The 22,419-nt window shown below is 44.1% G+C and overlaps 1 protein-coding gene across 2 annotated transcripts in view; it reads left to right on the top strand.

The window, feature by feature from the left end:
• Nucleotides 1–22,419, top strand: part of bach2b (BTB and CNC homology 1, basic leucine zipper transcription factor 2b) — a 123,574-nt gene continuing 101,155 nt past the window's right edge. For both annotated transcript variants that reach the window (XM_079526003.1, XM_079526001.1), the window contains exon 1: nt 1–203. The gene's annotated coding sequence lies outside the window, so the exon portion shown is untranslated. The remainder of the gene's footprint in view (nt 204–22,419) is intronic.

The raw sequence follows: 22,419 nt of genomic DNA, 5'->3' as shown, positions 1-22,419 counted from the left end.
CTTCTAATCGCAGACGCTATTCTTGGCGAAGAAGAGATAAAGAGTGTTTGTGGAAACTGGAAAGGAAAAGAAGGTGGAAAAAAGAGTTCTCCCTGCAAAGCCGGGGGGCTTTAGGAAGCGACAAGCGGAGTCATCATGTGAAAAACTTATTTGGGAAACGGACAAAAGGGCTGCGGAATACCAGCAATTATAGAAAGTAAAAGGTAAAATGCATGCGTTTATTGCGTTATGTTTGGTGCTTTAAAGAAAAATCAATGTTGAATAACTGAGCGTGTTAATTGGTGCGCGCCATGTGTTTGTCAATTCCCAACATATAGCCTATAATTGTCATTAGATTATTTTTCAATAACCTTTATTTATAAACTTGCATAAGTGTGCACTGGGTTATCTCACTATAGTCCACCGCAAAGATATAGAGAATCGAAGAAAATCAACTCATAGAAAACCACATGCATACATTTTGAATGCTTCGGCGGTGTGTAATAGTGAAGGGTGTATTGTTTTGGCGTGTTAACTCTGGTTTAAAGAGTGAAACAGAAACGCCACAATGCCACATCCTGTTATGCTTTGAGTCAGTTGTACGAGGCTGCGATGTGATGCGAGCGTGTGTGTGTGTGTGTGTGTGTGTGTGTGTGTGTGTTGCAAAGTGTTTTATGAGTGAAATGTGAATGCATCGCGATGATCCCGATGCTAGAGGAGGAGGAGGAGGCGGCAGTGTAGTGAATCCAGTGATGAAGGGGTCAGGCAGCATGTCTGTTTGCTCCGGGAGGAAGAAATGCACGGAGAAAAGAAGCTGTCACTTTGCAGCGCCACTGGTCGATCTGTTTGAGTCTGAGCCCTTTGTGCATGACTACTGCAATCTCTCTCACCAAATCGATTCGAACCTGCTTCGCAAATCACCAAGACTTATGCGGGATATTTAAATAAATCAATACAATAATAGCCTACACTGTGCTATTTTTTTCTATAGCCTGATAATAATAATTAATAATAATAATTAATAATACATTATTGCCAGGTAAATGGGCGTTTATTCACCTTTTTTATTATAATGAGTAGCCTAAATAAAAAGTAGGTTTATACATTGCCGCTGGATAGTCGAACTAAAACATGAGACTATATATTACTAGGCTACTCATTAATCGCGCACTGATTAATCACAATTATAAAATCAGCGAAATATTTGCTGTGTAAGGGAGAGCCTTATTTGGTCACCCAGCCAATGGAATCGTCTCTCTAGCTCTCGAGGATGCCATCATTCATTTTAAAGAACCAAAACGCATATTTTGTTAAAATCCCACCCCTGTTTTAATATGATAGCCTAATAACACGGGACCAGTCACGACGAATACCTATATTTTAATGCGCAAGTAGGCCTACATTTGCACAGCTGATTATTTACAGTCAGCGTGCCTCGCATGCTACGCTTGGAACGACCGAACGAACGAGACAAACAGCTTGCATTGTCATTCTTAATGGATGCTGCAGCGGTGGCTTAGTCAGTCCCTGTCACTGTTATTATGCAGCAGTCTGCATTGATTGATGCGTTTTATTACTATGCATAAACCTGCCTAATTAAACGTATCGGAGTCTCAGAGAGAGATTGGGAATGTGGCGTTGTTGTAGAGGCGTGGATGGATTAGTATACAGAGTAGTTTGTAGCCTACAGTGAAGGCAGCTCTCAGCAGCGTCCACGTTGGCTTTGCTCCGGCGTTCTTTCGTGGAATAGGCTTATTAGGCTATACTATAGCCTCTAATGTAAGCAGCACTGTGTCAAAGTGCTGCAGTAGCCAGCCCAGCAGAGCCAATATGATCCGGGCGAACATGTCAATTTGTTCGTTTTCCACGTGGGTTGGGTTGGGACTCTGATGAAATGCCTCATGCCTGGAACTGGAATCAGAACAGAAGGCTTTCGGTCCGGAGCTGCAGTCAGAGTGATGCTGCCATTTAATGCGGTGATACAGCATTTTGTAGTCGAGCTGTGACACGTTCGTCACAAGCATTCCCTTTGTTTGCCGCTTAGTGGATCGCTATGGTAGCGAGAGAATCGCATCCTTCACCTTCTTCACCCTACATACCCCTCCCGGGAATAATTTATAATTCTGACAGATGATTGTGGCGAAGTGTAATGATGATATCATTATATGATTCACTGGTTTGATTTATGCATGCATGGCTGCCTGCCTGCCTTCTTTAATGTATCGGATAAAATATGAGGGTTAAAGGTGCAATTGCAAATCCTTTCAAGTGTCATTGCGAAAGAATATGAGAGGAAAACAAGCAGTTAGAAAATAAACCGGTTCTCTGACTGTGTTTGTGCAACACACTGACACAGTAACATGGCTCTGCAACACGTGCACACAGCGTTGGCACTCGTGCACATACTGTATAGCCCACTCCTTTTGTTCTGTACAGTCAGTAGCCCTCTACTCTGCCTCTCTCTACTTCCCTTGGCTGTGCTTATTTACAGTAAAACATCCTCAGTCTAATCAAACTCTGACAGTTCGTGTATACACTCTCAGAGTTACAGGTGGATAAATTAACACAGGAGATTTTCATTAGCCCACAGCAGTGACAGGTGTGTACGTCCAGAATAAAGTCAGGGATACAAATGAAATGTTTCTTTGTCTTGCAGTGTAATGTTTTGCACAATGTACTGGTTAAAACATAATAAGTAGCCTGCTATATTTTCACATGATGGCATTGGTAACTGTAATATTATGGTTTCCAACTGAACAAACTAAGTGATATGCATGATGGTCAGGGGCCTAGACAATCCTGGCAATTATTTAATTACAAGACCTCCATCATGACTCATGTTTTGGCTGTGTGTGTGTGGGGGGAGATCCAAGTCTGTTTTGGGGATCCACATAATAGGGTTCCCATGCCACAGCTGAAATCCCACACGGCAACAAGACACCCTTCATGTCACATGGCCTGCCCCCCCCCCCCCCCCCCCTTCCCCCCTTTCCATGCTGAATAACACTACGCAGCGAGCCAAATCTACGCAGTCTTTCCATTCCACTATGTCTGCATCAATAAGCTTGAAAAACTATTTTTTTTCTCTCCCAAGCAATGGGTTCAGGCACTGAAAGTTGTCCGCAAGATGATCTTACATAGTTTTGAACAAAGTGCACAATACAATATTTATTTAGGCCTAGTGGACGGTGTACAAATGTAGCCAAATGGACCGTAGGTGTCATGCTGAAAATATTTTACTTTCCCCTCTACAGTATATTGGTGATGTTTGCAAAGCTGCCATTTAACATAATTAAAACCAGAGTCAAACCCATTCTGGGCAGGAACCCCTTTTGGTGTTATAACCCTTCTGGACGGGAACCCCTCTAGTGGTTCTGTACAGTATTCAAAACATTTAAATATTTGATGCTGCTATATAAATATTTGAAGTTTTTCAGTAAACTTAGGTCAGGATTTAGAAGCGTTTTTAGAATCGGCCTCAGTCCAAAATGGGTTGAGCTAATTGTCCTTAAAGTAAGAGAAGCACTTGCAGTATACAGTAGCCTATAGCATAATATAGCTGATGAGTCATGAAGTTAGTTGTTATAGTTTTCCAATTCTCTGGAGAAGATCAGGAAGTCATAGAATTGCCAGCACCGCTTGCTGTGTTGCGAGTTGAATATCTGTTGAAAGCTGATATCATATTATTGATATCATATTATTCATCCCGGAAGGCATACAGTAAAGAGGCACCTACACAGCGTTATTAACTCAGAGAGAGTTTCAGAGTGGAATGAAGACACAGGATTTGACTGTGTGTTTTCTGCACTGTAGTGTTACGAGTGGATCAGTGGTTCCCAAACCTTTTAGCTCAAGACCCAAGTGGGACATTTGATATCTCCCCAGAACCCAAACTAGTGAAAATAGCACATGTACAAGCTCACAAGGTGTCGCTTCACGCCAGGTTGTGAGCTTGTACATGTGCTATTTCCATTGATTTTCTTTCTGTATTTATTTATGACATTATTTTGTAATATGTTTTCATTTATGATTATCTTTTCTATTTAATTTTTTTTCAAAATCTTTCGAAACAATATGTTTTTTTTATATAAGGGTATTTTCTCGCGGGTATTGGTCCGCGGCCCACAAATGGGTCCTGACCCAATGTTTGAGAAACAATGGGATAGACGAACGGCCTATGAAGTAAATGAGAGGCTGCATATTCCAACCTTTTTTGGTGCAACCACTCCTATAGACCGCTGTATGTGTCCCTGGGTCCCTGGCTGGGTCTGTCCGAGCACCAAATAGCGTTTGGTTGGTTTTCACAACCAAGTGTCACTGTTGTGCAGCCTAACACTGCGCGCGCACACACACACACATATTAACTGTATATATGATATTTTGGGTGTTACAGTACAGTACAGTAGAGAGACCCCCTGGGGACCCCCACACGGTAACTGTCATTTCTCAACCATTTCAGACCTGGGGTGGCTCGCCGGAAACGGGCCGGCCCCCTGGGCACGTTCCTGGAGGTCTGAATGTTCCGGGGACCCCACACGGAGTTGCTCCACTCACTTCACACGGGTGTGATTTTTCTATACCTGATGACACTCTGCCTATACACGTCTGTTTCCCATAATTAACTTTATTTATTTTTGAGTGGTGCAACCACTCAAAAATAGACAGCTATGTGTCTCTGGCTGGCTGACTGGCTGGCTGGGTTTGTCCCTGCCTGGCTGGGTCTGTCCGAGAACGAAATAGTGTTTGGTTGGTTTTCACAACAAACTGTCACTGTTGTGCAGCCTAACACACACACACACACACACACACACACACACACACACACACACACACACACACACACACACACACACACACACACACACACACACACACACACACACACACACACACACACACACACATTAACTGTATATATGATGATTTGAGGTGTTCAGTGACAGTACAGTACAGTAGAGGGGACCCCTGGGGACCCCCACACGGTAACTGTCATTTCTCAATCATTTCAGAAGCGGGGTGGCTCGCCGGAACCGGGCCGACCCCCTGGGCACGTTCCTGGGGGGTTGGATGTTCCGGGACCCCCCCGGGGACCCCCACACGGTAAATGTCATTTCTGGACCATTTCGGACGTGGGTCGGCTCGCCGGAACCGGGCCAGCCCCGTGGGCACGTTCCTGGTGGTCTGGATGCTCCGGGGACCCCCCGGGGACCCCCACATGGTAACTGTCATTTCTCGACCGTTTCGGACGCGGGGCAGCTCGCCGGAACCAGGCCGGCAACCTGGCCGCGTTCATGTGGGTCTGGAACTTCCACGGACCCCCCGGGGACCCCCACACAGAGTTGCACCACTCACTTCACACGGGTGTGATTTTATTTTAATAGAGCACCTTTCATGACATGAGTGCAGCGCAAAGTGCTTTACAAGACAAATGAAGTACAAGAAAGCTTAACACATCAAACAACATAAAAATCGAAGCACAGTCAGAGGCACAGGAGTAATGTTTTGGGGTGTTTGTTAGAGCACTGTACCCTTTGCTGTTTCTTGTTTTGGCGACCCATGAATCAAAGCTTATTCGTGGTTGTAGCCTAATAACTTCTCAATCTGGAGTAGCGTCAGCTCCATACTATTACTTTCCCCCCAATGTTATTATTGTTTGCATCACTGAGGTGCATTTTAATTACCAGTGCGCAGCTTCAACATCTCATGTCAGTTTGCCTCGAAAGAAAAGAGAGAAAAAAAAAACATGTTCCCATAGTTCACCCACGTCAGCACAAAGGCATGTTTGACTGGGCCGCTGCCAGTGTGTGAGTCGTAGATGGAACAGCACTGCTGGGAGAAATCTTAGATCCTGCTGCTTAGACCAAGGCCTTTTGTTTTCTTCTCTCTCTCGCGCTCTCTCTTTCTAGCCACCCCCCCCATCCCACACACACACACACACACACTTTCCCTCACTCCATGAAGGGGGGTTTTCATTCTTCTCCTGTCTTCCGTGGTGGTGGTGGCGATGACACGGTGCACGTTATCGCTCACACCGTGTGCAATCCGACTTGTAGTATCGTGCCAGGACGCTGGATCTGTCAGCCGTGGATGCTGCATGAGGTCGCTTCTGGAAGGAGAGAGAGCGATGCCTCTCGTTCGCCGCATTCACCGCCGCCGCAACGGAGGGGCTGCCAAGAAGCTATCACGCTTGAAAACGGCTACAGGCACATTCTTTGATTGCCCTGTTTTGGTTTGACTTCTTAAATGTTGCCTGCAAGAGATTAAAGCCCTAAATCACCACGATGGTTGCGTCAGAGCCATTTAGTTGAACCTTTTAGTTAAACACTTTTTTTTGTTGCTCTCCTGAGCCTCCCCTGATTGTCTTCAAGTTGGGGGGGGCCACCTCACCTTGTGAACTGGCTGGCTTCAGGCCACTAGAAATGGAGCTTGTGCTCATTAGCAACCTGTTATGTGGTCATATATTATTTATTTTTTTACTGCATAACCAATATTAAACAAATGCATCTGGTCTGAATGCTGTTAAAAATATAAACAGCAGATTGGAAAGGGAATCCAAAGTGCTGGCGGTTATTGAGCTAGTTTAGTAGCTTGCGCATCATATAAAGTCGCATTCAGTGCATATAAAACAGAAAACATTTAGTGTGTGCAGCAATGACCTGCGTTTAATGGATTAATCTATTAGCTACTTGCACTGTGCAGACTTACAGACCCTCTACGATAATCGCTGTATTACATACCGGTAGTGTAGGTAGTGTAGAGGTGTTGTTGCATCCTGCATGGAAAAAACATCTCTCAAGCTTTATTGTGTTTTATCCTTTTGACAGATATGTACAATTATACTGTATGTTTGTGCATATGTATTTTATTAACCCATTGAGACCTAAGGTCAATTCTACAAATGCCCTCTAAATCAGTAGTTCTCACATTTTCAAGATTAAAAATAAATAAAAGAAAGTTAGGCGGCAATAGCAACCTAGGTGCCCAGACGAGTACGCCAGCTTTCCGGGGCTTTCCCGGTTTTAATGGGTTGTTTAATACACCTGTCAGTCTATCTGCAAGGCAATAAATCAACCAATGAATAAAGCATGAACAACACCACAGGTCATTCATATTCTTATTTGGATACAACAAAACATGTGCAATCAACAACATTGCCAGACCATTCTTTGTAACTTAAATATTGGCTGGAAACTGTAGGATGTGAAGCACAGATGCAGCAGAAAAAGTTCAGCAAGTCTGGTTGAACTTATACAATGACTCCATCTTTACATAGTGGATCCCTGTGGATTGTGTTTATGAACCAGGAAGTGGAGGTGCACAGCTGCTATTTGGACATGGTTGACTCTTGAGTCAGAGTCCAGTCCTGGAGTACTCCACAGAGAGAGCGAGAGAGAGAGAGAGAGAAAGAGACACACACACACACACACGCACACACGCACGCACACGCACGCACGTGCGCAAGTGTGCGTAATGCTCTCAATGCCAAGAACTGCTTTACAGACACTTGAGGGTTTACACTTGTTAAAGAGTCAGTTTATTGTTTTTGTGAATGGATTTGCATGTGCGTGCATGTGTTTATGTGGTGATCTTTATAACCCATTTGTGGACTACCAATTTGTGTCGCTCTAACCAATATCATATTTCATTGCAGATGAATGCCATAGGATATTTCAACACAAAACACACAGTTTCTTGGTTTTCATTTGGTAACACACAGACATTTCTATGGAGCAGCTCCCCTAGATGTCTTTAAACCACATAACTCCATATCGTCCCTAATACTTAAAATAGCAGATCTATTTTCGGTGAGGGGATTTATTTATTTATTAGCCCTGGGGGACGCAGTGTAATATATATATATATATATACTCCTAAGATGTTTAAAAAATTAAGTTTTATAGTGTTATTGTTGTTTTGCAGCATGCCTACGATTCACAGCTGTCGTCACGAGAAAGCGCATGCCTGAGAAACATAAACGGACACGTTCTTGAGTGCTTTGCATTTTTCCCTTTCTTTTAATTCCAAAGCATTATGTGTGGTCCTCATGCCTTCTAAGCATCAGAGAGGCCTTGACTGACATGTGTGCTCCACGGATTCTCAGAGAAAATGGCTGCCAAACGCACCACATCAAGTGCTCGAGCTGTGCGTCTAGATATCTGACTCTGCAACAGTAGCGTTCTTGGGGCTCCCGGCAGTCATTATCGTTCTAGTAAGGGATGTGACCTGCTGTTTTGCAGTGGAATTTGCTTACTGGCTAAAGCTCGCATTAACACATGTTTTAAGGGATACTTCGGTTATTCATCGCAAAACACCCAAGTTGTGTTGCAATGTCTGTGTGGTCCCTTCCTGGAGGGGGCCCTGCCCTGCTCTCTCTCTGTCTCCCTTCCCTTTTCGCTCCGTCTCTCTCTCTATCTCCCCCCTCCCCCCTATCCCTCCCTCCCTCTCTCTCGCTCACTTGTTCCGCCCTTCTCATGCATACCTTATCAAATTAGACTTGTTTGTGTTGTGAAAATGAGGCGGAGCAAACTGAATATGTCTCCAGGGGGAGACCTGCTCTGTGCTGTATATGTTTGTTCTCTGTGTGTGTGTGTGTGTGTGTGTGTGTGTGTGTGTGTGTGTGTGTGTGTGTGTGTGTGTGTGTGTGTGTGTGTGTGTGTGTGTGTGTGTGTGTGTGTGTGTGTGTGTGTGTGTGTGTGTGTGTGTGTGTGTGTGTGTGTGTGTGTGTGTGTGTGTACGTCCTCATAGGGAACTCTGAGTCTGAGGCACATCATAGTAGGGAGACTGTGTCTACTACCATTTTAAATATAGAGTAGTCATTTTCTCGTCTGTCAGCAGTTTGCTCACGCTGCAGCTGCTGAGTCACATGTGAAGTGGAATTAGAGTATGACCCCCATCCCCCCCAGGGATGATCAGTGACAACCACCAATAATCCACCTTCAATTCCTTACACTAATTTCTATGTGGTTTTGTATCTCACCAATGCCTCGGTCAAATCTAGCATTTCTCTTCCTACCTGGGCTTTCTGGCCATTGACTGTCCACAGTCTTCATTTGCAACCTCTGTTATTTATCACCCTAGCCTACCAAATATAGATCGCCTTTCAACTTGGTGTCCCTATTTGACATGTGATTATTTTAAAAATGATAAAATTGAGCACTGATTGGCACACATTATAAATAATGATCACTATTCCTGCTAATTTGTGAAAGTATAAATTAAACTTGATTTTAAATGAGCAAATAAAAATAAACTTTTACAGCGACACACTTTCATAAGAGGATATTTTGCATAGATGAATGAATACAGGCGGGCCTTGAGATTTATTTTTACTTGTCCATTGCCATACCGTAGTAGGATGGCTTTCTTTTTGCACAAGCCATGTAGTCAGTCAGAGTGTAAGCAATGACGTTTGTTAAAGGCAGCAGAGAGCAAAGTAACATGGCCTGTGTGAAGGCTACGTCTCTCTGTGCAGCGAGAGGCAGAAGAATGCAGTGTTGTCTTCCTATGTGGCTCTCAGGTCTGAGGTCACATCCTCATGTGTGACACCTCTTTTGTTCTATCCACTCACTGACGTTGCAGTGTGTGCGCCGACAAGCTGCGCTGTGTTTTCATTACTATAAATACGTTCTTCTCTCTCACTCACAGAGGTACAGACTGTAAGGGCCTTGGATGTGTAGTAGTAGTACACACTACACACATAGATTACATACAGTAGTACAGTATAGAACTCAACCACGACGCCACCTGCACGTGGTAACAGCAACATTCAGTGAGGTTTGATGGGCCTTAAGTGTGTGCTAGGGCTGGGTAATATGGACAAAATCTAATATTTATATCACTGTAAAAATATATATCTAGATTTACAAACTCACAACACTGAGCTTGTAGATCTGCTATTTTTGCTATTTTGGAAAATTTGTGAAAGTATGAAATAGTGCTTTAAGTGGTTAAACTTTGTGTTTGGTATTAATACAAAAAAAAGTACATTGACAGAGAGTGATAGAGAGTGATAAAATTAGGACATGAAATTAAGACAGGTGTGCTTTGAAATTCAGAGTTGTCCTTTGGTGTGCCTTGGGCACAAAAAGTTTTAAAATAACTGGGACAGATTTGTCACAATAAAATCTATAAATGTCAAAGTGATACATGGCCGTCAAGTTTATAGATTGTAAAGCTAGCACGCACATACCAGGTTCAAATGGTGGACCATTGTGGCGTCTACAATCTTTGTTCTTCAGTGAACAGGTTGATTTATTTTTACACTTCCTTAGCCTTCAATAAGCATGCCGTCATCGGATTACTCCCTGCCAACAACGATTGTGGATATTTTCTTTTCTTCGCGTGTTTCCAGACGAGTCTCATTGAATTACAAGGCTTTCGTACCTCGCCGGCTGGCAAGTGCATGAATACATTAGCCCAGTGGTTCTCAAAGTTGGGTCCAGGGACCTTGAAGGGGGTCCAGGGAGTGAGGGGTTTCCCCAGAAAAATGAGGAACAGTTTAAACCTATTTCATACTTCGGCCATTTGAAAATTGAAGATCTATAAGCTCACAGCGCGTCGCATGTAGGTTGGCTAATTCTTTTTTACATAATTTGTAACATTTTTAACAACACAAATCTTCTCTTGCCTTACAATCAGTTTGGTGGTCCTTGACATACACATGTTTGTGAAGCACCGCATTAGCCGACATGTTGCCTCATGAAGTGAAGTTCCCGTCTGTGCCAGAGGTGCTTGCCGCTTTCCTGCCAAGGTCATTCCCCCCCCCCCCCCCCTCCCACCAACTTGCACTCTTTCCCCCTATTCCCTGCTTTTCTAGCCGATGGGAAAAAGGGGCGAGCGGTCAGTCAAGCTTATTATGAGAGTGGAAGGTATTGCAAACAATCATGGGATTCCTGGCGTGGTGGTGTGAGGTCATTGTTTTAGTCCAAGAGGGAGGGAGACGCAGAGAAGAAAGGCCTGACGGAATAGAGAGGATGACCCCAATACAAGGATCACTGTTGTTGTACAGTACTGCTGTCTGTCTGTCTGTCTGTCTGTCTGTCTGTCTGTCTGTCTGTCTGTCTGTCTGTCTGTCTGTCTGTCTGTCTGTCTGTCTGTCTGTCTGTCCGTTTTTAAACACCGAAGTCACTCCAGACTCCAGTCAAAAGTTCAGAATGCCCTGCATGGACAGAAACACTCCCATTGTTTGTGCGCATGTGCATGCGTGTGAGAGAGTTCATATGGGGACCCCTGACATTTAGAAGTGGTGATTTATGGTTTATGAATAGAAAAGACAAAATAGCATGACCTGTCACAGGAGGTCAAAGTAAACAACTAATACAAATAATACCATGCGATATCATTAGGCACTTAAACCCTTTATATTTGATCTGGTCGTATATACTTCTTGGTCCCTTCCTTTTGTCCCTCTAAATCTCTCTCTCTCTAAATCTCTCACAATGCGCCGCTTTGCAACGGGTTGTGAGCATATATAGATCGGTTCTTTTATGACGTTCCCAGAATAGGGACACCATGGTTCATGTAAATGATAAATGGTGCATTTATATAGCGCCTTTATCCAAGGCGCTTTACATAGATTCACACACACACATTCACACACACACATGCATACACCGATGGCGGCGGAAAACATGCAAGGCACCAACCAGCACATCAGGAGCAATGTAGTTAAGTATACTTTATGCAGTCACTATCAATATAATCAAATATACAATTGTTTGTTTTTAATGCATGCACAATTATGATTGGCCAACAAGATTCAACTTTGAATTCAAGCACACAATCATAGCCTCATGACCCGTGAACTCTGCAACTCTGTGCAAGTGGCTGGCATACATCTTTATTTAGAGCAGGAATCGCGTCTGAAGGCGATTTCCCGTAAACGAAGAGTTGCCGTTGAATCTCTGGAGTGTGAAACAACAGAGAGACATGCTCAGTGTGCGCGTGTGGTTTGGTGAAATGCAGCTGTAAAGGAGTTAGAAGGGGAAGGTGGGGGAGGACAGGGGAGGGGTTGGTGGGACAGCATCCTGTGAGACTAGCACAGGTGGTTTGGAGGGGGCGTTGGGGAGGGGGGTGGTGGGGGATAGGCGTGGAAAGAAAGCTCTCAGGGGCGTAATGTGCCTGCTTCCTGCACCCGTCGCCACCACTGGCTCCCGGTATGCACCGTAGAAGCTGTGAGCTTATAGGACCAGATCAGCAGGATTTGCTCATGGTGGCAGGTTGCCATTAACCACTCTTAACCAGGCATTCATATTTTGGGAATGTCATTATAGGTTTTAATAGTTTCATTAAAAATAATTATGCAACATGTACAGTATATTTGGCCAAAGTGGTTAAACATTTACAGTGAGTGGTGGATGAAGTGCTTTGTAGAAATAGTAACAACACAATGTAGAAATAGTACAAAAGTATTATCATATTATTTTTTACAGTACTAAAGGTAAAGACTGAGTAGGCTACTTATTATGCAGAATGGTCAATTTCACATTGTTTGTAATTAGTATATAAGGCATTCATGTATTCACTTTAAAGTTGCAGTTTGTAAAGCTGGGGTTGATTTTAATTTCCTTGTGTGCTGCTAGGTAGCTAACCTATTATAATAATACATTATCATTTATCAATGAATGTATGTTTTGTATTAATCTAGTGGAGTAGTTAAAAAGCACAATCTGCCTCTGAGATGTAGAGGAGCAGAATGTTTCAAAATATGGAAAAGAAATACTCAAGTAAAGTAAACATACCTCAAATTTGTACTTACGTAATACTAATACTACTTGAGTGAATGCTTTGCTCAGTGACCTTGTGTCACTGTTTACAGTGAGGGATGACGTGGATGCATGTGCTAGTATAGGAAGCTCACGGTGCCTTGCGTCATTCTTTTCAGGCTCATCGTTATTGTAACGTTGTGTACACCTAAGAAGCAAGGAAAGGCCCGAGCAAACAATTGACGCCAGAGTATGAAAGAGGCTGTGAAAGGAAAGGGATGCAATTTCAGACGATGCGGTTAGTGCCGGTGGGTTTTTCCGTTTGTTGCACGCACATTGTGGGATGGAAAACGTGAAAGTATACGGCCCGAGTTATAATTCCACAGTTTTGACACTGAAATACAGCTTTTCCTGCGGCGCGTAATCCTAATGTGGATACTTGTCAACCAGCTTTATACTTAACTTCATCCTGTAATTTACAGTGAATGAGGCAATAAAAAGTGCTTAAATCCTGCTGCCAATGAAGTTGCAAATGCTATGTGTCTCTCTCCTTACAAGGGTGCACTTTCAACAGCCTACAGTATAAACATACCATGGTTCGGATTTCCACACTTCATAATTTTAGACTACTGGCATAGAGGCATGTTGAAGCCTTTCGATTTATTTTTTGACAGCCCCCCTGTGATTGGTCAGTAATATAGACAAATCCGGCGGCACCGTTTGAATGCAGCATACACCGCAGCTACAGGGCAGCGTTCCGCGGATTCGTCTGTAGGCATTCAGACTATGCTTTAAAAATCTAACTGTAATAATTTGATTTCCCCATTTCAATTTCAGTTTCACTATAGGCAGAGATATCCAGAGCAGTGTGAAATCAGAGAAAGCAGAGTTAGTAAGCACAAGCCCTAGTCAACAGATGGCATGGTAAATTATCACATAAGGAGAGTGCAAAGAGAACAGTGTAGTGTTTAAAAAAAACTAGGATGCCAAGTAAACCTCAAAGCTAGCATCTGTCTAAACTGCATCACATCACAACTCATATTGGCAATTACTACTGTATACTATAGTAGTTACTGTAACATCATGCTTTACTACTATGTTCTGGGTCTTAATTTAAACACTGTGGCCCCTTTTCCACCAAAATAACTTTGGTTTTTGAACTGGTTCCGTTCTAGATTCTTGGTGCTTTCACAGAACCAGCGGTGGCCATTCTTTGGTTCCAGTTCCAAACCAACTTTTCGGGTTCTGAACCAGTTAATTTTCAGTGGAAGCACTCTGAACTGCTTCAATATTAGGCGGGAAAACATAACTGAACCGGTTCAACCCCGGTGGAAAAGGGGCCCATGTGTGTAATCATGCAGCCATCTTAACCCTTCGTAGTTCGCAGTTTCAAACTGCCTGGTCAGTAATTCAGGGCTAATTGACACACAGCAGGTGTAGTGCACTCAGAGAGGACCTCGTGATAACAAATGCGCCGCACGCTCATTGAATTGGAGTGCATGAGCAGCACAAGGCAGGCTGTTGTGCACTTCACGGTCATGTGTCACACGCCGTACGTACACTACTACTACAGTACATGCCCTACTGGATAACAAGTGGTGTCATTAAGGACATAATACCATATGGTAAAAAGGTCAGTGAGGCGAGAGTTGAGAACTTTTTAGCTCGAGACCCAAAAAGGTGAATTTGATGTCTCCCAGCCCCAGGGACCCCAAACTAGTGAGAATAGCAGATCTACAAGCTCACAACGTGTCACATCGCAACATGTTGTGAGCTTGTAGATCTGCTATTTAGATAAGCTACCATTTTCACTTTGCATCTTTTTTTTTATCATTTTTATCAATATTCTTAAAAAGAATAAGAAAAGAGGGTTAGGATTATTTACCTCTGCAACCCATAAAAATGTGTCTGCGACTCACATATGGGTCCCGACCCGCTATTTGTGTTAGACAACCTGTACTGTCGGCTGTACTGTGGCTTATATTTGTTATGTCGACTAAAGCAAATGCAGATTTATAAGCGTTTGACCCATGCGGGAAAATGTCACACGTGTCATAGGCCTAGCCTAGTTCACTGAAGATTTGCAAAGAGCCCAAACCGTTTTAAGCCTGATCGTACGGCCGTGCATAAATTAAGCATTGTCATGTTGAGGAGAAAAATTAGCCCTTACATCACAATAACCATTACTACCTGTAGACTGTAGAGCAGGAGTTTGCGACTCCAAACTTTATTTTGAGGGTCGCCAGATTTTTTTTCTGTATGTGTTCAGAAAATAAGTAAAAAATTGGCCTAATTCAGTAGAAGCACAACAACGAATATTTTTTCAGACTATACTTTGTTTTGAATCTATGTATGTAAGAAGAGCTTATTGACTGATGTGTCAAAAGCAAATAGGCAGAGCATATGGTGTATGGCTGTGTGTGTCCAAATCAAACCATGATTGAATGCACCTGTTCTGTTCCAAAACCAGGCTCAACCATCTCATTAAATCAGCTGTAAAAATACTCTTAATTATTTTAATAAGTTATATTTTGGTGTGTAAAAAATGTGTGTGAGAGAGAAGGAGGCCGTAAGACAGATACTGAGATCGAGGCAGACAAACATGAGAACCAAATAAGAGAGAGACTTGAGTAGACTGAGCGAGAGCGTTGGTGGATAAGAGCATAAATGAGAGAGAGATGGAGAGAGAATGCCGATCAATAGTGCTGCATGCATGAAAGGCTGTAGGGCCCGGCCATTTAGACGGATTACAGCCGCGCTGCAAACCTTTCATCTCTCTCAGGGATTGTGTCTGGGGGGAAGGAGGCAAATTGGTTCTCATCATGCTTAGCGAGTAGTGCGCCGTCTGAAGCACACATCATTTTCACAGCGCAATCCGTTTGAACCTTGTACCACACAGGCCTTCAGGAGGGGATTACATAAAAGCAGAACATCTATATACTTCACTTGAACATGGAATTGTTCAAAGCAAAGCATCTGTCCAGTTACCTGTGTTCCGTGAGGAGCTGTAGTGTAGAGTTTGCTGTGATGCAGTATCTGACGTTATCGACTGCTTATCAAGTGTGATCTAGAATTCCAAAAAATGGACCAGGACTGATACTAATGCTGTAATGTAATAATGTTTTAAATCTATTATTGTCTACATCCAATTCATTTGCGTGATTAATTCAGACCATAAAGAGTACAAAATGGTGGTAAATCAAAAATGTAGCTGATATTTGATAAAATGTGGAATTAAGACAGTAATAAATCGTTGTAAGTAGTATTAACAGAGAATGAAGATTACTTTGTAAAATCTCTATAGAATATTTGATATTCTGTAATCTCTGCGTAAGATTCATTAAGACTCCTGTCACCCTAACGATTATCTTGAGTCCCAGTGAACAACATCAAATTGCGTCACAAGGTCGCTCTGTTTTAATTTGAGTGGGCAGATTCTTATCAACAGATACCAGTGGGAGAATACTGGGGAGAATTCACTGCCGATGCTTATCTCAGAGAGTCGTTTGACATCTCTTACACACCAATGCCATCTTACAGAGGAAGATAGAGTAGCACGTGTTGGCGTAGCTTAGAAATGACATTGTGTCCAACAGGAGCAGCTTAGGGTTTGCTGGTGATGAATGACAGTGTAACATTGCATTTGAGACAAAATACTGTTGTAATAATACTGTAATAATAGTATTTTAATGATATTCATTGTTGTTCATTGTTCTCTACATAAACAATGATATACAGTAAAAGCATCTTTTGATGATGATTATTATTATGAACATAACAGTAAGCCTTGATTCAGTAGCTTCTCTGTATGAGTAACCCTGCACTGGGGAATTCTTTACGCTCTGTCTTAGGTTGAATTAGATTCAGCAGGGTGTTTTGCGTGGTCGGGGAAGCCCTCCCCATGCCTGTCAGTCACCTATCTGGCATGGCATCTGTATAGTGTTAGTGATGCAGCTCTGGCACAGAGTACCCCGACACTCTTCAATAAATGATCACTCATCACACTTACCTGATGGAAGGTCAATCTGTAAGTACCCACCCTTCATTTCCACCCCTCAAATGATGATTGATGAAACTGGCAGTCTTTAACTTTATTACTTATTTTCTTTGTTTTCTTCTTCTCTTCTTTCGTTTACAAGTGTTGGCTCTAGGGGTCACACTGTGTGAACACATGGCATGGCTTTGTGTCTGGTGGTGGCATTGTGACAGCTGACAACGTCCATGCTGAGTTCGGTCCGTGGTGTTGTGACAGTTTATGGGGTTGTTTAAGTATTTGTTTTAATTGTCAAATTAGCATTTTTGACATTTTCATTTTGGACACCTGTTTCGTCTTGGTTTTATACACCAGCCAAGACAGGTTTACCACATTAACCCTGGCGTCCACATTTTGGGCACATTTTCAAGTTTTCAACAGTCTTCAAATTTTGGATTTCATAATGCGCTGTGAGCTTGTAGATAATTATTTTGTCATACAACAAAGTATACTGTACTGCTTAAGTGGTTAATGGAAATGTAATTCATCATTCTTCTAATAAACAATAGCACAACTCGCGCTCTAAAGGTTGTTATTTAAAGATTAATGATTTTGGGATCAGAAAGAAATTGTAGCTTTGGAGAAACGAAAGAAACACCCAACCTCCCGGGCCGCTAGAGACCGATAAATTATTGATGTTATGTGCATTTCCATTTATAACAAACTGTTGTAAAGGAAATCAAGCTTCCTCGTGTGACTTCCTTTGCAGGTGCTCTAGTAGAAGCTGCAGTTCGACCTAAATGTTGAAGAATAATGGCTCATTCATCTGTTCTATGCACACTCTGTCATACCGTAGTGTAAATCTTTACTAAGGACCTAGACTGTTAACAACTCCATCGGCTTACTCTTATATAAAAAGAAGCTTCTTGGCTCAAATAATGTTTCAATCTGGACATAATATCCCAATTGAAGGTCTGTTTTGCCAAAGGGGAAATTATGACTCCCTAATGATGACATGCTGCTCCCAAATCTCTTTATGAAAGCTCTCACATGTGTATAAAGTCAATGCTCCTTTATTAGTACACTATTAGCGGTACAATGGCACCCTGTGTCCTGATGCCGTTAGTCTCATAGTCAAGGTTTGTGGCTTAGCGTTAATACTGGAGTTAATGCCATCATATATAGTACGACTGTTAAATGGCGCTTAGCACGGAACCACGTGGAGGACTGGCGTCTGTGTGACACCACTAGAGTGTCTGCCGGGGGTTCTTTGGTGGGCTATATATGGCCTGTTCTAGTGACGTTTCTCAACGTCTGGTCCGGGGACCACCAGGGGTCCAAATGGACACTTATGGGTCTGTAATTCTCCTTTGAGAGTGCGCAGACTAGAGTTAACTCTGAGACCATATAGGTCTGTGGCCTCTTCTAGTGGCCCTGTTTAAGCCACTACGCCCCCAGTTCAAGGCCTTGATCCTCCATGTGTCCAGTGAAAAGGTTCAAAGAGTTCACTCACAGACTTATTTCCATCATTCCATTTCGCTCCCCTCCCTGTTATTCATATTCGTGTCCTGAAAAGCAGCTGGGAGGAGGTTGAAAGTATATGAATCACGTATGGCAGATGGCTGTGTTGTTAAAGTGACATGGCTTGTTTCCCCTGTTTGGCTTGAGGCTCTCTGATGTGTCCGCATGCCCACTGTACCAGAGCCCTGTCTAGTTCCCATGATGCATGCACTCGCCATCTTCAGCCCCGGGGAAGCATGCCATGAAAGGGGCCATTGTTCCTGTCACTCTGAGGCATGTTGCATGCACTTATGATACCGAGTGGGAGAAATTATGCCCGTCGAACCTCTGGAATGCCTTTGAATCGGCCAATTCGAAATGTCGAATAAAGTGCATCTCTTTGCTGACTTTGACCACATGAACCCCAGTGGCTCTATTCTGGGGGCGAGCGTTAAACAAAAAATAGCCGATCTTTGTATATTGACTATTTTCAGCAAAAGGATTTGGTGTAACGGGAATACTAGCAGATCCTTCATTATATAGTCCCCTGGGGGACCCTGGTCAACTAAGTACATATGGTTTAGGTGGTTACTGTAAGAGGTAGTTCAGTCACAAGTATATTGGTTGTTTTTATGTGAAAACAATACAATGAACGGTGAGAGAGGAAAAAATAAATTTATTTGGAAGTGTGAGCAATAGCTCAGTCGAAGAATGGGTTTTCCACCTAAACCAGAAGTGATGTTGTCAGCATGGAAACACTTCCCTCTGAAATTAAAAGCAAAACTTTTGTTTGTGTTTTTTTCATTTCCTCATGCACATAAAGAAATGTCTCATGACTCACAGTTCCTTCGTATATTAGAGACCAAAAAAACTTGGTGAAAGACCACCTCCAGAGTGGCCAATTCAGACGTGTGACGCCCTGAATCAAGTGTTCCCCTAATGCTTTGCGAAAGAAGGAGGAAAAATGAGGCTCCGACTCCCCAATTCTTTTCCCTTTTCCTTTCAGAGACCACTCTGATTGATGTGCGGTAAAGCTGCAGTCAGAGAGAGAGAGAGAGAGAGAGAGAGAGAGAGAGAGAGAGAGAGTAAAAATCTGCCTGGGATTCTCACGTGCATTTCTACAGCATGATGTCATGTATGCTTTTTTTCCCCCTCAGTCCTCAACATGGTGCACTCTGAGCCCCTGACAAAAAAACAAGTCCCACTCCCAATTCCGTCCCAATGCCCCCCCCACCCCCCAGCCTGAAAAGGTATAGCATTCTCTCAGGGAGGCCTTTTATGCTTCTGGCCACCAGAACACCCCCTATTGACTCTCCCCAAACCAGGACGCTCGTGAGAATGTTTGATTCCCTCTGTTCTCAAGTTCCAGTTTGCATGGAAAACCGGACAACCCGACTAAAGCCTTTCAACAATTATGTTTTAAACCCAACAAGTGGCGGTGGCAGCGCCTTGGCACGGGGGGGTGAAGCATCTTGGCGGAGTTGCGGTAACACGTCTCTGCGTTGTCTGTTCTTTTTCCCTCCAAGCACCGAGCGTCAGCCACCCATGGCGAGGGTGTAAACCAAGAGTGTCGTGCGGAGGTCATAAAGCGCTGCCCCCCACCCCTCCAGTCAGTGGAAGGGCCTATTTTTAACCGCGCTGTATCACGTATCGCCTCTTGCCATTTTGTTCCTTTGTTCAGCAGGGAGGATATTTCGGGACACTCTCGGGTATCCTGAGAGGCGAGATGAGGTGGATCCTCTCCACGACAGTTGATCTCCCCCCTCTCTGTTTAATGTGCGTGTGCGTGTGCGTGTGTGTGTGTGTGTGTGTGTGTGTGTGTGTGTGTGTGTGTGTGTGTGTGTGTGTGTGTGTGTGTGTGTGTGTGTGTGTGTGTGTGTGTGTGCACGTGCGTATGTGTGATAAAGCCCAGCTCTGTTTAATGTAAAGTATGTCTGCAATGTGTGCATTTGTTTATATGTTTACCTGCATTTAGTGTATATATTGTGTGTGTGTGTGTGCGTGTGTGCGTGTGCGTGTGCGCGCGTGCGTGTGTGCGCGCGTGCGTGCGTGTGTATAAGGTAAAGCCCATGCAGAGGGGACTCTGGACCTGTTGCAGAAGTTGAAAAATACTCTCTCTCCCTATTCATTAGTTCAGGCAGCGTTGCTGCAGCGAGCCTACGCTACCACCACCCACCAGCGCTTTCACTGCATCTGCATTTGTGGTCCTAGATAGGATCCAGATGGCAGCAGTCTGGAACACCCGTGCAGACCTCGTATGAGCTAAACATATGGTAAACAGCAAAGAAATATTTAAAGGAACCCCGCACCCAGAGGTCATTGTTTTAGCTACGCACATTATAGACAGTCTATATCAAGTTCAAGGATCATGGTCCTGGCAATTATTCTAATCTTCAAACTTTATTATTGTATGTTTGTCAGAATGTTAAAGCCAAAGTACACATAATAATGCTGTACTATTGGAATATGAAAGTGTTGTGGTTACAGCACTGTAGTATTGGCACTGTACTTGATACTGTTGTATGATGAGGTACTGTATATTCTTTATTACAAGCAAAGGTGGATTTGAAGACATAGACATGGAGCTTGAAGACATACGAACCCATTACACCTCACCAGTCACCACGTTGTACCAAGAAAAAGTAATTACACCAGAGTCAATAGGTCAATACAATGGGGGGAAGAAATATAGTGAAGACAAGCCTTGATCTCCCACAGCGGGGCGTCTGTGAGCCTGTCTGTGTTTGTTTGGGTCGGAGTTGTGAACCTGCCAGACAGACAGACAGACAGACAGGCAGGCAGACCGACAGGCAGGCAGGCAGGCAGCCAGCCAGCCAGCCAGCCAGCCAGCCAGCCAGCCAGCCAGCCAGCCAGTCATTCAGGTAACCAGGTAGTCAGTCAGTCAGTCTCCCGCTGCTCTCGCTCTGTCTGTTGTTTGTCTGTTTTGCTCAGATCTTTCACTATGGGTATGGGGCGGGGAAACCAGAGCGCAGGAATTCCCACTCACTTGGCTCGTCTCGTATTCCCTCTGCTCCCTGTACTCGCTGATCTCACCCACACCTCTCCTCGATCCCTCTCTCTCTCTCTCTCTCTGTCTGTCTGTCTGTCTGTCTGTCTGTCTGTCTGTCTGTCTCTTTTTCTCTTTTTGTTGCTCTGCCTCCATCTCCGTTGCTCACGGAAAAGCGGGGATGAAGTTTGTTCATCATTCAAACGGGCGTTGTGGTCGTTGTGTCCTAAGCATTGTTAGGTCCCTGCAGGCAGCATGATGTGATGGTCAGTTAACCAGGGAGGGGGTAGGTAATTTATTTGCCGGAGATGGCGGCTATTTCTTTTCTCGTATTTTTAGCCAAAAATCCATCAGGAGCCTGACAAGCGGGTAATTTGAGCCAAGTCAAGGGCAATGCTCCAGGTCCAGCACATACCCCCCGCAACAATACCCCCTCCCATCTCTCTTTCAGTCTTTTTCCACGAAGTCATTCTTCCCCTCTCTTTTCCTCTCATGCCCCCCTGGGAAACAGCCCCGCTATGGGGCCCAGGGTTTTGTCGAGTCATGTGAGATCATGTACACACACACACACACACACACACACACACACACACACACACACACACACACACACACACACACACACACACACACACACACACACACACACACACACACACACACACAGCAGGGAGAGAGTCACACTGGCATAGAAGATGGAGGGGTGGGGGTGTGGAGGCCGGGGGTAGAGACGGGGGGGTGGGGGTGATACAGCATGCAAGGGGGAGCTCAAATCTACCCATTGGCCGACACATGGCCGGAATGCACCGGTTGGGACCTTGTATATGGTAATGTCTAGTGAACATGCAGGGCGGGTTGCGCCGGGACGTGTGCACAGATTTATTTTAATACACGGCCGGTCATGCCAGCCAGCTCGGGGTGGATTGGGGTGGGGGGGTTGCGAGGGAGGGAGGGAGGGGGGGAGAGATGTCCAGCCCTGCCAGCGTGTCCCCAGGACTCCCGATCACGAAACTTGGGACGGGACGGGACGGGACTTTCTTATTGGGCAGAAAACTAGCACTGTGGGCGACAAAAACACATATACAAAACAACAACAACAACAACACTCCAAAGAGGCAAGTTTCACTCAAGGTTTGACCTTTTAATGTGCATGGTGTCCCCTGTGCGGTGGTCGCATTCTTTCCTTCTATTTTCTTTTCGTCTCTATTCCGTCTTCATGACTCTCAACTGACACGAGCATGTCAGTGTACTCTGCC

Source organism: Electrona antarctica (assembly GCF_951216825.1).
Source record: "Electrona antarctica genome assembly, chromosome: 17".
NCBI classification, from domain to species: Eukaryota; Metazoa; Chordata; class Actinopteri; order Myctophiformes; family Myctophidae; genus Electrona; species Electrona antarctica.
The sequence above is the reverse complement of the archived record's forward strand: the minus strand, read 5'-3'. Positions and strand labels throughout refer to the sequence as shown.